Source organism: Dasypus novemcinctus, chromosome 27 (assembly GCF_030445035.2).
Source record: "Dasypus novemcinctus isolate mDasNov1 chromosome 27, mDasNov1.1.hap2, whole genome shotgun sequence".
Classification (NCBI taxonomy): Eukaryota; Metazoa; Chordata; class Mammalia; order Cingulata; family Dasypodidae; genus Dasypus; species Dasypus novemcinctus.
The window spans coordinates 22,970,668-22,984,039 of NC_080699.1; the positions used below are offsets into that span (position 1 = coordinate 22,970,668).

A 13,372-nucleotide genomic window follows, 5' to 3' on the forward strand; every position below is an offset into this window, starting at 1 on the left:
CCAAGGGTACAAGCGGGCACAGAAGAACACACAGCGAGTTGACACAGACCAGACAACGGGGGACGGAGGGGAGGGAGGAAGGAGAAATAAATAAATCTTTAAGAAATAAATTAAAATGTACTAGGCCCTGCATGAAAATGAACGAGTATGACACAATATCTGTCCTAATGAACTCAGATTAGAACAGGAAAGACGTTTGAACAAATAATTAAAATAACAAGCACATACTAAGAAAAATATGAATATAGTAGCATGAAAATAAAATAGGGATCTTAGCTTGGGGTTTGGGTAGTGTGGTGAAAAAGGTGACATGAGGGATGGATGAGAATGGTCAGAAAGAGGTTCTTGGAGGTAGTTCCGAAGCTAAGTCTGAAAAGAAAGAGTTAACTAGAGGGTTAGAGGCAGGAAAGGCCAGAAGGATCAGGGGGGTATTGGCATGGCTGGAATCTAAAGCATGACAATGAAAGTAGCAGAGGCCAAATCATAATGAGCTTGGTAAGTCGTGGTAATAAAAACTTAGATTTCAGCCTGGAAGCATGAAGGATATTTTAGAGATCACCATGAGGAGCTGTGAGGCAGGAAAGTTAATGCAATGGTCCAGACAAGAGATGATGAAGAGGGAAGAAAGAAAACAAAGAAGGCAAAGTTAAGCGACTGATTCAATGAACAAGGACACAGAAGGAGATAGGTTTGACTTAATGATTTGAGTGACTAGATGAATGAGGCTGCCTCCCACCAGAATAGAGAGCACAAGAGTAGGAGCAGGTTTATAGTACTAAACAATGAGGAATTCAGTTTTGAACTTGTTGCGTTTGAGGTGCCTCGAGTACTTATCACTAAAGAAATCCAACATGTAGCTAGATATACTAGACCAAGCTGTAAATAGATTTGGGCATCCTGTACATACAGGTGGTAGTTGAAGGTATGACTAGATAAAATTCATATAGAGAGAGCACACAAAGTGAGAAGAGCTAAGAGCTATGGACAGAGTGCTGAGAAACATCACAATTTAAGGTGTGTACAGAGGAAGAGGAGCTCTCAAAGGTGACCAAGAAGAAATGACAAGAGAAAAGAGCAAGGGGAGTAGGGAGAATACAGTGTGGATATCAACACAAGGGTGAATGGACATCAAATTCCCTTCTAATTACTATGCATTCTCCCTGTCTTCTTATCAAAACTTCTTGAAAGAACCTATATTCAGTAGTCTGTTTCCTCATTTCTCATTCACTCCTTGACACAATACAACCTGACTTTTGTTTCACTACAGATCATGATGCCTCCTTTATTGCCAAATCCAGTGAACTCTTCCTTCCTCTTCCCCCAACGGTCACCTAAACACTTCTCTATGCTCTCTTCTTTCCATTCTTACTACCACTGTCACAAATCAGACCTTCATTACCTCTAGCCTCATCTCCTGCAACAGCCCTATATCTGGTCTCCCTGCTTCCAAACGTGTGTCCTTGAAATTCTTCATATTATTGCCTTAATGATTCATTTATCTAAACTGCAGAGCTGCTTTTAATCCTTCAATGCCTTCCTTTGCCTTTAGTGCAAAGACCAAGCTCCTCAGACTTCCAAGACTCACCCTGAGCTGCCCCCTACCTACCTCTCCAGGTCACTCAGCCAAATTCCACTTCATACATTATGCAATTCAACAACAGAAAACTACTTATGATGCCCCATAACACTATGCTGTTCCATCTCTTTATGCCTTTGCACATAAAGGATCCTCTCCTTTAAATGTCTTTCCTTTCCTTCTTACCTTGATTGGTTACCAACATCCTTTAATAATAGGTTCATATATGCCTCCTCTAGGAAGTGTTTCCAGACCACACCCTCCCAAAGCTGAACTGACTCCTCCTTTGTGCTCCCAAAGCACCTAGAAAAACCTCTATAGCTGGGGTTCTTAACCTTTTTTATTCCACAGACCCCTTTGCCAGTCAGGTGAAAACCATGGACCCCTTACTGAGTCCACATTATACTGTGTATTATTTAATAAGTATATCATACCTGCACCAACATTTCCCTACAAGAATGGTTTTTTTAAAAATTTCAATTCAAGCTCACAGATCCCATGTTAAGAACCCCTGCCCTACAGTCAGACTACCAGGTACCACTGAAATCATTACTTGTCTGCCTTCTCCTCTAAGTAGAAAGTGAGCTCCTGGGCTCAGGGGCTCTCTCTCATTAGTTGTTAAATCCCTGGCATCCAGGATATAGCTGCTTAGTTAAATATGTATGCTAAATGTTTCTGACCCAATTGAGGTAATAGGTTTTTTTCTTTCCTAAAGTCCTCCCGAAAGGACAAGTGGGTTGAGTAATGGGATGTAAGAAGAAGGGAGGCTTATTATGAATGGCACCATCTTCAACTTTACAAGCATGCATGATATTCCAGAACACTGAGGAAACCACTGTTTTTGCCTCCCAGGAAATAAGTACTTAAGAAAATCAACACTAATATGATCATACCAAGGGCAGATACATAGCAAATCAAAAGCTAAGCTGAATCAAAAAACAAATGGCAAGAGAACACAGGAGAAAGAGCTTTGAACTAGGAATGAGGAGCCCAAGGTTCTAATTCCAATTTTATCAAGTAACCTGCATGACTACAGGTAAATTGCTTAATTTATCTGGGCCTCAATTTCTCTATTATAAATAATGGAGGTTAGAGTAATTGATCTTTCTACTTTCTTCCCCTCAACTGTAACATACTATAGATCTGTTCGGGAAATGTTTGCTTGCAATGGATCAAAGAGTGACAAAATTAGAAAAGGTGACAGAAGAATGAATAATCAGAAAGAAAGCAACGATGAGAAAAGGAAATAAAAGGAGAAATCCAGGAGAAAACAAGAATGAGAATTGGAGGAAAGCAACTAGGAGAGATGAAGGCAAATTAGACATCAGTAAAGTTGCAGCTATAAAAAGACCTGCTTTTGGCTATATGGCAAATTAGTATTCTGAAAAATCACCTGCTACCCAAGAAAGAAATCTGTATACAAGGAGATGCAAACCAAAGTGGTAAGCTAGCCTGAAACCTGCCAGTAGCAGGAACTGGAGCCTTAGATTTTGATGGCAGCCTGGGGGACAGAAGACAAGGCCTTAGGTACATGCAACATGGGGAGGTGGATTGAGACTCCCACTCAGAGCTAGAACCCTTGAAGAGCTATATCCCAGTGAGAGGGAGGCCAGGAAAAATACCCACCTATGTACAAAAGGGAACTATAATGTAACTTGACTCTTTTGGTTTCAGCCCTGGATTTTGGAGCCTCTGGGTGGGAGAAGAAGTCTTCCCTGGGAATTATTGACTCCAGTCCATACACTGAGTATGTGGCTCAATGTTTTCTACTCAAATAGTCTGAGAAACTAGTAGTCAAGAAATTAACATAAGTAACACAGCTGGCGGCACCCTGGGGCACCAGGCAAAAGTAAATGCAATTCTTCTCTGAAGGCCCTCTACTTATAGTCCTCAGTATTCCCACCGATTGCGGTTAATGAAACAAACTCACATTTTAAAATTATAAAACACATGAGGAAACAAACATCATAAATAAGATTCAAAAGAAAGAACAAATAGATCATTTAGACATGCAAGGACTTCAGATATTAGAATTAACTTAGCATAAAAAATTATGTTTAATTTTTAAAAGAAAGAAGATATAATTAAAATATGGGCAAGAAATCAAATAGTATAAAATGACCAGTTAGATTTAGAAAATATGCAAGTTAGAAATTCTAAAATAAAAATGCAATCACTAGAATTACTACTTCAATTCAACATCTGCACTGAAAGTTCTAGCTAGTGCAATAAGGCAAGAAAAAGGAACAAAAGATTGCATAGGAAGAAGTAAAACTGTCTTTATTCACAGATGAGATTCTCTAGATAGAAACTCCAATGGAATCTACAAAGAGCTATTATACAAAATGAGCTTCAAGGACAACTAACACTATTTGTTGCCTATGATAAAATTCTAGCTTTCAAGTATAAATTATAAATTTGAAAAACCTGTATTGCCCACTATAAACTTTTTAGCTTCCCAGTATTTAAAGACTTTTGTGATGTGATCCAAGGTGTGATTAACTTGTCTGTTTGCTCACTGTTTTAAAGGTAATGTTTTGATATTATATAATATGTCAAATTTGGGAGTTTCAAAAAACTCAGTGAACCAATTTTTCCCACATGACCAGCAAATGACGTTATAAAATCATTCACTATACAAAGTACAAGAAAGATGAATGGATTTTAACATAGATGAAAAGTTCTTTGGCATGGTTTCAGATTCTACATTACTTAAGAAATTAAGAAATTTCTACTTGTTGAGTTTTTGTGCAGTAGCAAAGAAATTACTACTTGTTGAGGTTTTGTGCAGTATCAAACAATATAACACACTTTCCTTTACTACCTATCTATATGTATGAGGTTAAATTTTTATACTTCAATCAAACAACAGATCACAAAAATATCTAGTTGTCTTCTATTAAGCCAGACATTAATGAGATTTGCAAAAAATGTACATCAATACCATTTTTCTCGCAATTTTTTAACTTGGAAAATATAGTTATTTTTCACAAAAATATGACAGTTATGTTAACAAGTAATTTAAAAATTATTTTCTAAAATTAATGAGTATTTAAACTCATCCACTTTAATTTCTAATACAGTAAATTATTAATAGATAAAACCTACTTAATCAAAGCTTTTGGGTTCCTCGATAATTTAAGTGTAAAGGGGTCCTGAAACAAAAGGTTTGTGAATCACCATGCTAGATGCTAGAACAATGCCCTTTAGTAGGAAAGAGGAGATAAATTCTAATATGTAAGTAGAGGAACTGAATTTGGATAGGAGTACATATAGTTCATCCATGGTAAAAAACAGGAAGTTAGAATATGTGGATACAGAAGCTGGTAGGTGGACAGACGAGGCAATAGGGGTCTGTGAGACACTGCAAGTGACTCACTTCTACAGCAGTAACGAAAATTAAGGTTTGGGGGCTACATTTTTAAGATACTACATATAAAAGATTCCTAACTGCCACACTTCACTCATCTTCCCTCTAAAGCTTAGAAAGTATAACCAGTGTCATCAACAAAGGCTGTTGAGCCCCACCCCAATCAAAAAAGCTGAATGAGATGCTTCAGGGCTCCATACTCCCACTGAAGCTTTGAACAACCTACAAGAACTGGCAAAAATGTCTTTCTCAAAGCTCCAGAAAACAGTAAATGGATTACAGTAACAGGGGAAGCACCTAAACAAGAAAAAGGCACCTTAAAAGAAGTAGGGGGAAGTGGATTTGGCCCAACAGATAGGGCATCCACCTACCACATGGGAGATCCAAGCTTCAAACCCAGGGCTTCCTGACCCATGTGATGAGCTGGCCCCACGTGCAGTACTGATGTGCGCAAGGGGTGCCATGCCATGCAGGGGTGTCCCCCGCATAGAGGAGCCCCACACACAAGGAGTGCACCCCATAAGGAGAGCCACCCAGCGCGAAAAAAAGTGCAGCCTGACCAGGAATGGCACTGCACACATGGAGAGCTGATGCAGCAAGATGACCCAACAAAAAACAAGACACAGAATACTGCTGACAAGAATGTAAGCAGACACAGAAGAATACAGAGCGAATGGGCAGAGAGAGCAGACAACTGGGGGGGGTGGGGCGGGGGGGATGGGGCAGGGAAGGGAAGAGAGAAAAAAAAAAGAAAAAGAAATTTTTAAAAAGCAGTAGGATCTTGTGGCACCTTGGCTAGACCCTCTCTCACCCCCTCACTTACTCACCATGGAGCTGGCCCACACTCCTAGTTCAGGCCCCTGGTCCCAATTCTAGAGGGAGTAGAGTAACACTTGTGCACATACTGGGCGCACACATGTCTGACCCAATATGTCTGGTGATAACCTGAGGGACTGAACCAGGACACTCAATGTAAGCTCGCCCTCCCACAACTTGCCTTGCATGTAGAAGGCAGCTCACAGAGCTCTCCTTCAGAATGCTGTGGGAAAGAAGTCAAGTCGTGCTGCCAGGGGCAAGAGATTACTGGCTGAAGGAATGGAGTATAGTACCCAGGACTATGAGATAACTGTTTCCAAAGGAAGAGGGGACGTTTATATCCATTTAAGCTGGGGGAATCCCAGGGCCATATGCACAAGATGTACACACAGAAAGAGAACCCTACACTTTGGCTTCAAGCTAGTCTCTAAACTCATTGATGGGTAAGCTCAAAAGGAGAGCACTCGCATAGGTCATTCTGCAAATACTGGAAAAAGTGTTTTCTTTTTTTCCTTCTTTTTTTCTTTTTCCTTTTCCTTTTTTTTTTTTTTTTCTTTTGCTCCTGGAATTCAAGGAAAGCAATGGGCCAGGCAAAGAAAATTAAAGCATTAGAACAATCAGAGAAGCTCAGACCTGGGACATACCAGACAAAGACTTTTAAAAAATGGTCCTAAATATGCTCAAAGAACTAAAGGAAAACATGGACAAAGAACTAAAGGAGGGAAGCGGATGTGGCTCAAGTGATAAGGCCTCCGCCTACCACATAGGAGGACCTAGATTCAATCCCTGGGACCTCCTGGTGAAAAAGAAGAGAAAGCATGCCTGCGCAGTGAGCCAGTGTCTATGTAAGCCAGTGCCCAAGCGGTGAGCTGAGTGCCCACGTGAGTGGCCGCATGGTGAGCCAGCGCCCACACAAGTGAATCACTCAGCAAGATGATGATCTAACAAAAGAAAGAGAAGGGGAAAGTCAAAGTGAAGTGCAGCAGAGACCAGGAACTAAGGTGGTGCAATTGAGAGGGAACCTCTCTCCACATCAGAGGTCCCAGGGTCTAATCATTCTGAATCCTAAAGAAAAGATGAGAAGACAAAAAAGAGAAATAGATACAGAAGATCACACAGTGAAATGGACACAGCAAAAATAGCAGGGTGGGAGAGAGGGAGAGGAAAAATAAATCTTTAAAAAAAAATGAACTAAAGGAAATCAGGAAAGTGACAGATGAACACAACAAAGAGAATTACAATAGAGGTATGGAGGTTATGAAAAGGAACCAGAGCTCAAGTCCGTAGCAACAGAAATTAAAAATTCCCTAAAGGGATTTAACAGCACACCAGAGCTGGAAAAAGAAAGAATCAGTGAATGTGAAGATAAGACAATTTTTGAAACCATCCAGACTGAGAAGCAGAAAAAAGAATGAAAAGTGAACAGAGCCTGAGGAACCTATGGGACACCATCAAGCATACCAACATATGCACTGTGGGAGAACCAGAAAAAGAGAGGAAGCAGCCGAGACTATTCAAAGAAATAATGACTGAAAGTGTCCCAAATTATAATGAAAAACATGAATACAAATATCCAAGATACTCAATGAACTACAAAAAGGATAACCCAAACAGACCCACACCATGCCATGTTATAATGAAACTGTCAAATGCCAAAGTTAAAGAGAGAATTCTGAAAGCTGCAAGAGAGAAGCAACATGTCACATACAAAGAAACCTCAATAAGATTAAATGCCAATTTCTCATCAGAAATCATGTAGGCCAGAAGACAGTGGGATGGCATATTTAAACTGCTGAAAGTGAAAAAGTGCCAGCCAAGAATTCTATATCTGGCAAAAACGTCTTTCAAAAATGAGGGAGGGAAACAGATGTAGTTCAAGCAGTTGGGCTCCCGTCTACTATATAGGAGGTCCAGGGTTCGATGCCCAGGGCTTCCTGGTAAAGGCAAAAGCTGGCCCGCATGGCGAGCTGGCCCATCAGAGTGTCGGCCTATGTGGGAGTGCTGCCCCGCACAGGAGTGCCAGTGCAGCAAAATGATGCAACAAAAAGAGACACAGAGGAGAGACAATGAGAAACATCGCAGAACAGGGACCTCAGGTGGTGCAAGAGAATGATCACCTCTCTCCCACTCTGGAAGGTCCCAGGATTGGTTCCTGGAGCCACCTAATGAGAATACAAGCAGATACAGAAGAACACAGAGGCCAATGGACACAGAGGACAGACTACTAGGGGAAGGGAGGGAGGGGAAGGAATAAATAAATAAATCTTAAAAAAAAAATGAGGGAGATTCAGACATTCCCAGATAAACGAAATCTGTGGGAGTCCATCACCACTAGACCAGCCCTACAGTAGATGCTAGAGAGAGTTCTGCTTGTCGAAAGAAAAGGACAATACTCAACAGATTGAAGCTGCATGAAGAAATATAGATCTCCAGGAAAAGTAATGACATGGATAAATATAAATGCCAGTATTATTGTATTTTGGTTCATAACTCAACTTTGAACTTCCTACAGGATCTATAAGGCAAACTGTGTAAGATGTAATGATAACCAGAAGTTTTGGATTCATAATGTATACATGTAATTTGTGACAAGGACTATAGAAAGTTAGGAAGATAAGGGGTACAGAAATGTAGTTTGTGTACACTATTGAAGTTAAGTTGGTATCAAAGCAAACGAGACTGTTAAAGATTTAGAATGTTAATTTTAAGGCCCAAGTTAAGGACAAAGAAAACATCAGAGAATATGCAAATTTATATATAGAGAGAGTAGAATACAAGTTGTCAGAGGCAGGCTCAGGGGGAGTGTGGAGTTAACGCATAATAGGTATAGGATTTTTGGGGGGAGATAGGAAAGTTTTAGTAATAGAAGGTATTGTGGGTATCACAACACTATGAATGTGATTAATCCCACTGAATATCCCTGACAGTGGCTGAAATGGGAAAGTGCATGCTTTATATAAGATCCTACAAATGAAAAAAAAAGAGCAACTAAAGAGATGATGACAATTAAATGCAATTCACGGTCCTACACAGGACCTAATAAGGAAGGAGAAAAGGCTCAAAAGGACATTGTTGGTATATATGAAAATATTGAAATAGGTAAGCTTTATATCAGTGTCAAATTTCTTAAACTTGACAAGTGTACTTAAGGTGATCCATAAGTGAATATCCTTGTTCTTAGAAAATACACATGGCAATATTAAGTGTTCAAGGAGCATGCTATAAATACAACCTACACTCAAGGGTTCACAAAATGGACTGATACATAGATATAAAGATAGATGGATGGACTGATAGATAAAAGGATAGTTAGAATGATACAGTAAAGGTGGCAAAATGTTAAAATTGATGGATCTATGTATCTTGTGGGGGGTATAAGGGTATGTTGTAGTTCTCTTTATGGGGTTTGTATTATTTTTGTAACTAACCTATAAGGTTGGAAGTATTTCGAAATAATAAGTCGTTTTTCCAACGCTTTAAAAAGTATTTTAAAAAAGAAACAGAAGGAACAATCAGCAAGATGGTGGCAAAATAAGGAGCTCCAAGAATCAGCTCATGCTACAGGGCAGTTAGTAATCACCCAGAGCTATTGAAAGCACTTGTTTGGGGGCCCCAGGAGACCAGAAGAGCATCCTGCAGCATCCTTGGGGAAATGGAAGGAGGAGACTGCCCATCTGTAGAGAAGATTCGTAAGGAGAGCACTTCATGCCACAGAGGCTGGTGCCCATCCTCCACTGGCAACACAAGCAGCCTCAGGAGCTGTTTCATGGCTGGAACTGGAACCTCCAACTCCCAAAAACAGGTAAGGAAGAGATGGTTGGGCACCAACTTCAGCTGCTGATTAGTAGATTCAGCAGGCTAAAGTATAAGTCAAAGAACAGCTAAAGTTTGAACCTGTCCAAGTCAGAAAGAGGCTCTGTCCATGGCATGAGGGGAAGCGGGGCAGAATGAAAATCACAGTGCTGGTAGGAACTGGATTCTTTCCATCCAGATCGGATTGCAGCTCTAGTATAAGCCCCAGCCCCACCCCTGGCGGGAGGAAGCTAGGGGGACCTGAGCCAGCCTCTCCAGGAAAATACAGGCCATGCTGCAGAGGCCCTTGGTCATCCTACTCTGGGGACGCAAGCCACCTCAGGAGCTATTCTGGCAGGAAGGAAGCTGGCGGACCCTGCACCGGCCTCTTCTGGTAACTGCAGGTACATTTGGCTGACACAGACTGAATAGTGAGAAGTCTACCAGAACAACTACAGTCATTTTGGACACACATGGCATAGACTGCTGCTCATACCTGCAGCTCCATCCCTGCCCTGGACAGGGGAGAAAGGGGTATGAATCTTCATTAGTCTCTCTGGGCAACCAGAATAAGCCTGTACACCTTGGATTATTATACACTGTGGCTCTGTCCCTACCCCTGGCAAAGGAGAAAGGTGGGAGAATCTTTATCAGTCCCTGGGGCAATAAGGGCAGCTGCAGCCTCCAGAGCTTGCAGCATGAACTACATCCTTGGCTCCTACTACACAACCAGCAAAGGGGAAAGAGAAAGAAAGCCCTAAACTACAGAGAGAAACTGCACTCAGAATAAATATACCTACTAAGCCAAATGCCAAGACACCAACAAAAAATTACAGTACACACCAAGAAACAAGAAGATATAGCCCAGTTAAAGGAACAAGATAAGCCTCCAGATGATATAAAGGAGTTGAGACAACTAATCATAGATGTTCAAACAAATCTCCTTAATAAATTCAATGAGATGGCTAAAGAGATTAAGGATATCAAGAGGACAATGGATGAGCACAAAGAAGAATTTGAAACACAGTAAAATAGCAAATCTAATGGGAATGAAAGGTACAATAAATGAAATTTAAAATACACTAGAATCATATAATAGCAGATTTGAGGAGGCAAAAAAAAGGACTGATGAGCTTGAAGAAATGGTCTCTGAAAGTGAACATACAAAAGAATAGATGAAGAAAATAACGGAAAAAATTGAACAAGGTCTCAGGGAACTAAATGACAGCAAGAGATGTGCAAACATATGTATCATGAGTGTACCAGAAGGAAAAGAAAAGGGAAAAAGGGCAGAAGGAATACTTGAAGAAATAATGGTAGAAAATTTCCCAACCCTATTAAAGGACATAAATATCCATGTTCAAGAAGCACAACATACTCCCATCCAAACAAATCTGAACAGACCAACACTGAGACACATACTAACCAGAATGTCAAATGCCAAAGACAAAAAAAATTCTGAGAGCAGCAAGAGAAAAGCAATGCATAACATATAAGGGATACCCAAAAAGACTATGAGGTGATTTCTCGTCAGAAACCATGGAGTCATGAAGACAGTGATATGATATATTGAAGATACTGCAAAAGAAAATCTTCCAGACAAGAATGTTACATCTGGAAAGACTGTCTTTCAAAAATGAGGGCAAGTTTAGAATATTCACAGATAAACAGAAACAGAGTCTATAACGAAGAGACCAGCTTTGCAGGAAATAATAAAGACTGTGCTACAGCCTGAAAAGAAAAGACAGGAGAAAGAGACCTGGACGAGAGTCTGAAAATGAAGAGTATATCAATGAAAGTAACTAAAAGTTGTTAAAAGTCTGGTGAAAATAAAATTTGACAGATAAAACCCAAATACTCAGGAATAAACTTAAGCAACGAAGTAAAGGACTGGTATTCAGAAAACAACAACAAATTGTTAAAAGAAATTTTAAAAAGACCTAAATAGGGAAGCGGATTTGGCTCAACTGATAAGAGTGCCCACCTACCACATGGGAGGTCCAGGGTTAAAACCCAGGGCCTCCTGATCCATGTGGTGAGCTGGCCCACACACAGTGCTGATGCATGCAAGGAGTGCCGTGCCACGCAGGGGTGTCCCCCACGTAGGGGAGCCCCACGCACAAGGAGTGCACCCCACAAGGAGAGCCGCCCCACACGAAAAAAGTGCAGCCTGCCCTGGAGTGGCGCCACACACACAGAGAGCTGACACAGCAAGATGAGGCATAAAAAGAGACAGAGATTCCCTGTGCCACTGATAAGAATAAAAGCAGACAGAGAAGAACACACAGCGAATGGACACAGAGAACAAACAACTGGGGGAGGTAGGGAGAGAAATCAATTAAAAACCAAATCTTAAAAAAAAAAAATCCTTAAAAAAAAAAAGACCTAAATAACTGGAAGAACATTCCATGCTCACAGATTGGAAAACTAAACATCATTAAGATGTCAATTCTACTCAAATTGATATACAGATTCAAAGCAATCCCAATAAAAATTCCACCAGCTTTTTTTAAATAAGTGAAAAACACAATTATCAAATTTATTTGGAAGGGTAAGAGGTCCTGAATAGCCAGAAACATTTTAAAAAGGAAAAGCAAAGTTGGAGGACTCTCATTTTCAGACTTTAAATCATATGACCTAGCTACAGTGGTAAAACAGCATGGTACTGGCATACAGACAGACACACAGACCAATGGAACTGAAGTGATGGCTCACAAACAGACCCTCACGTCTATGGTCAAAACCACCGATCTCAGGCAGAACAGTCCATTCAACAAATGGTGCTGAGAGAACGTAAATATCCATAGCCGAAAGAAGGAAAGAGTACCCCTATTTCACACCTTTTAGAAAAATTAACTCAAAATGGACCAAAAAGTCAAAATATAAAAGCAAGAACCATAAAGCTTCTGGAAGAAAATACAGGAAAATATCTTTAAGACCTCATTGTAGGTAATAGATTCTTAAAGAAGACAAGAGAAGGACTGAAATGGCCTATTGATGTTTAATGTACCTAGAAGTTTTAATTAACTTACTGTAAAACTGTGAAAAAGGGGAAGTGGACTTGGCCCAGTGGATAGAGCGTCCATCTACCACATGGGAGGTCTGCGGTGTGGAGCTGGCCCATGCGCAGTGCTGATGCATGCAAGAAGTGCCCTGCCACGCAGGGGTGTCCCCTGCATAGGGGAGCCCCACGGGCAAGGAGTGTGCCCCAAAAGGAGAGCCGCCCAGCACGAAAGTGCAGCATGCCCAAGAATGGCGCCACACACACAGAGAGCTGACACAACAAGATGACGCAACAAAAAGAGACACAGACTCCCGTGCCGCTGACAACAGAAGCAGACAAAAAGAACATGCAGCAAATGGACACAGAGAACAGACAACTGGGGCAGGGAGGAGGAATAAATTTTTTTTTAAATTAAAAATAAAAAAAAAAAGTATGGAAAAGTACAGAGTTGATGGTAACACATAATAATGAATAACAGCTCGTTTATAAATGGGAATGTGGCTGAAAAGGGTAGTCTAGGGATGTAAATACCAACTGACAGAAAGCTAGAGAATAATCTAGGGACTGAATAGCACAGTAAACCTAGAGGTGGATGAGAATTGTGGTTGATGATACAGATGCAAGAGTGTCCTTTGTGAGCTAGAGCAGAGTACATCACTATTGCAGTGGGATGTGGATCAGCATGGGAAAAATAAAACTTGAGTGACCTATGGATGTGGTTAACAGTAATAACTTAATACTCATGTATCTATGCCTAAGATGTACCTTGTTAATGGGGGAGTATGAAAAAAGTGTGCCAAATGTACGCTGTGGA

General features: G+C 40.6%; 1 protein-coding gene across 1 annotated transcript in view; it reads right to left on the reverse strand.

The window, feature by feature from the left end:
- Positions 1 to 13,372, reverse strand: part of BUD13 (BUD13 homolog) — a 32,898-nt gene that overhangs the window by 3,403 nt on the left and 16,123 nt on the right. The gene's annotated exons all lie outside the window — the stretch shown is intronic.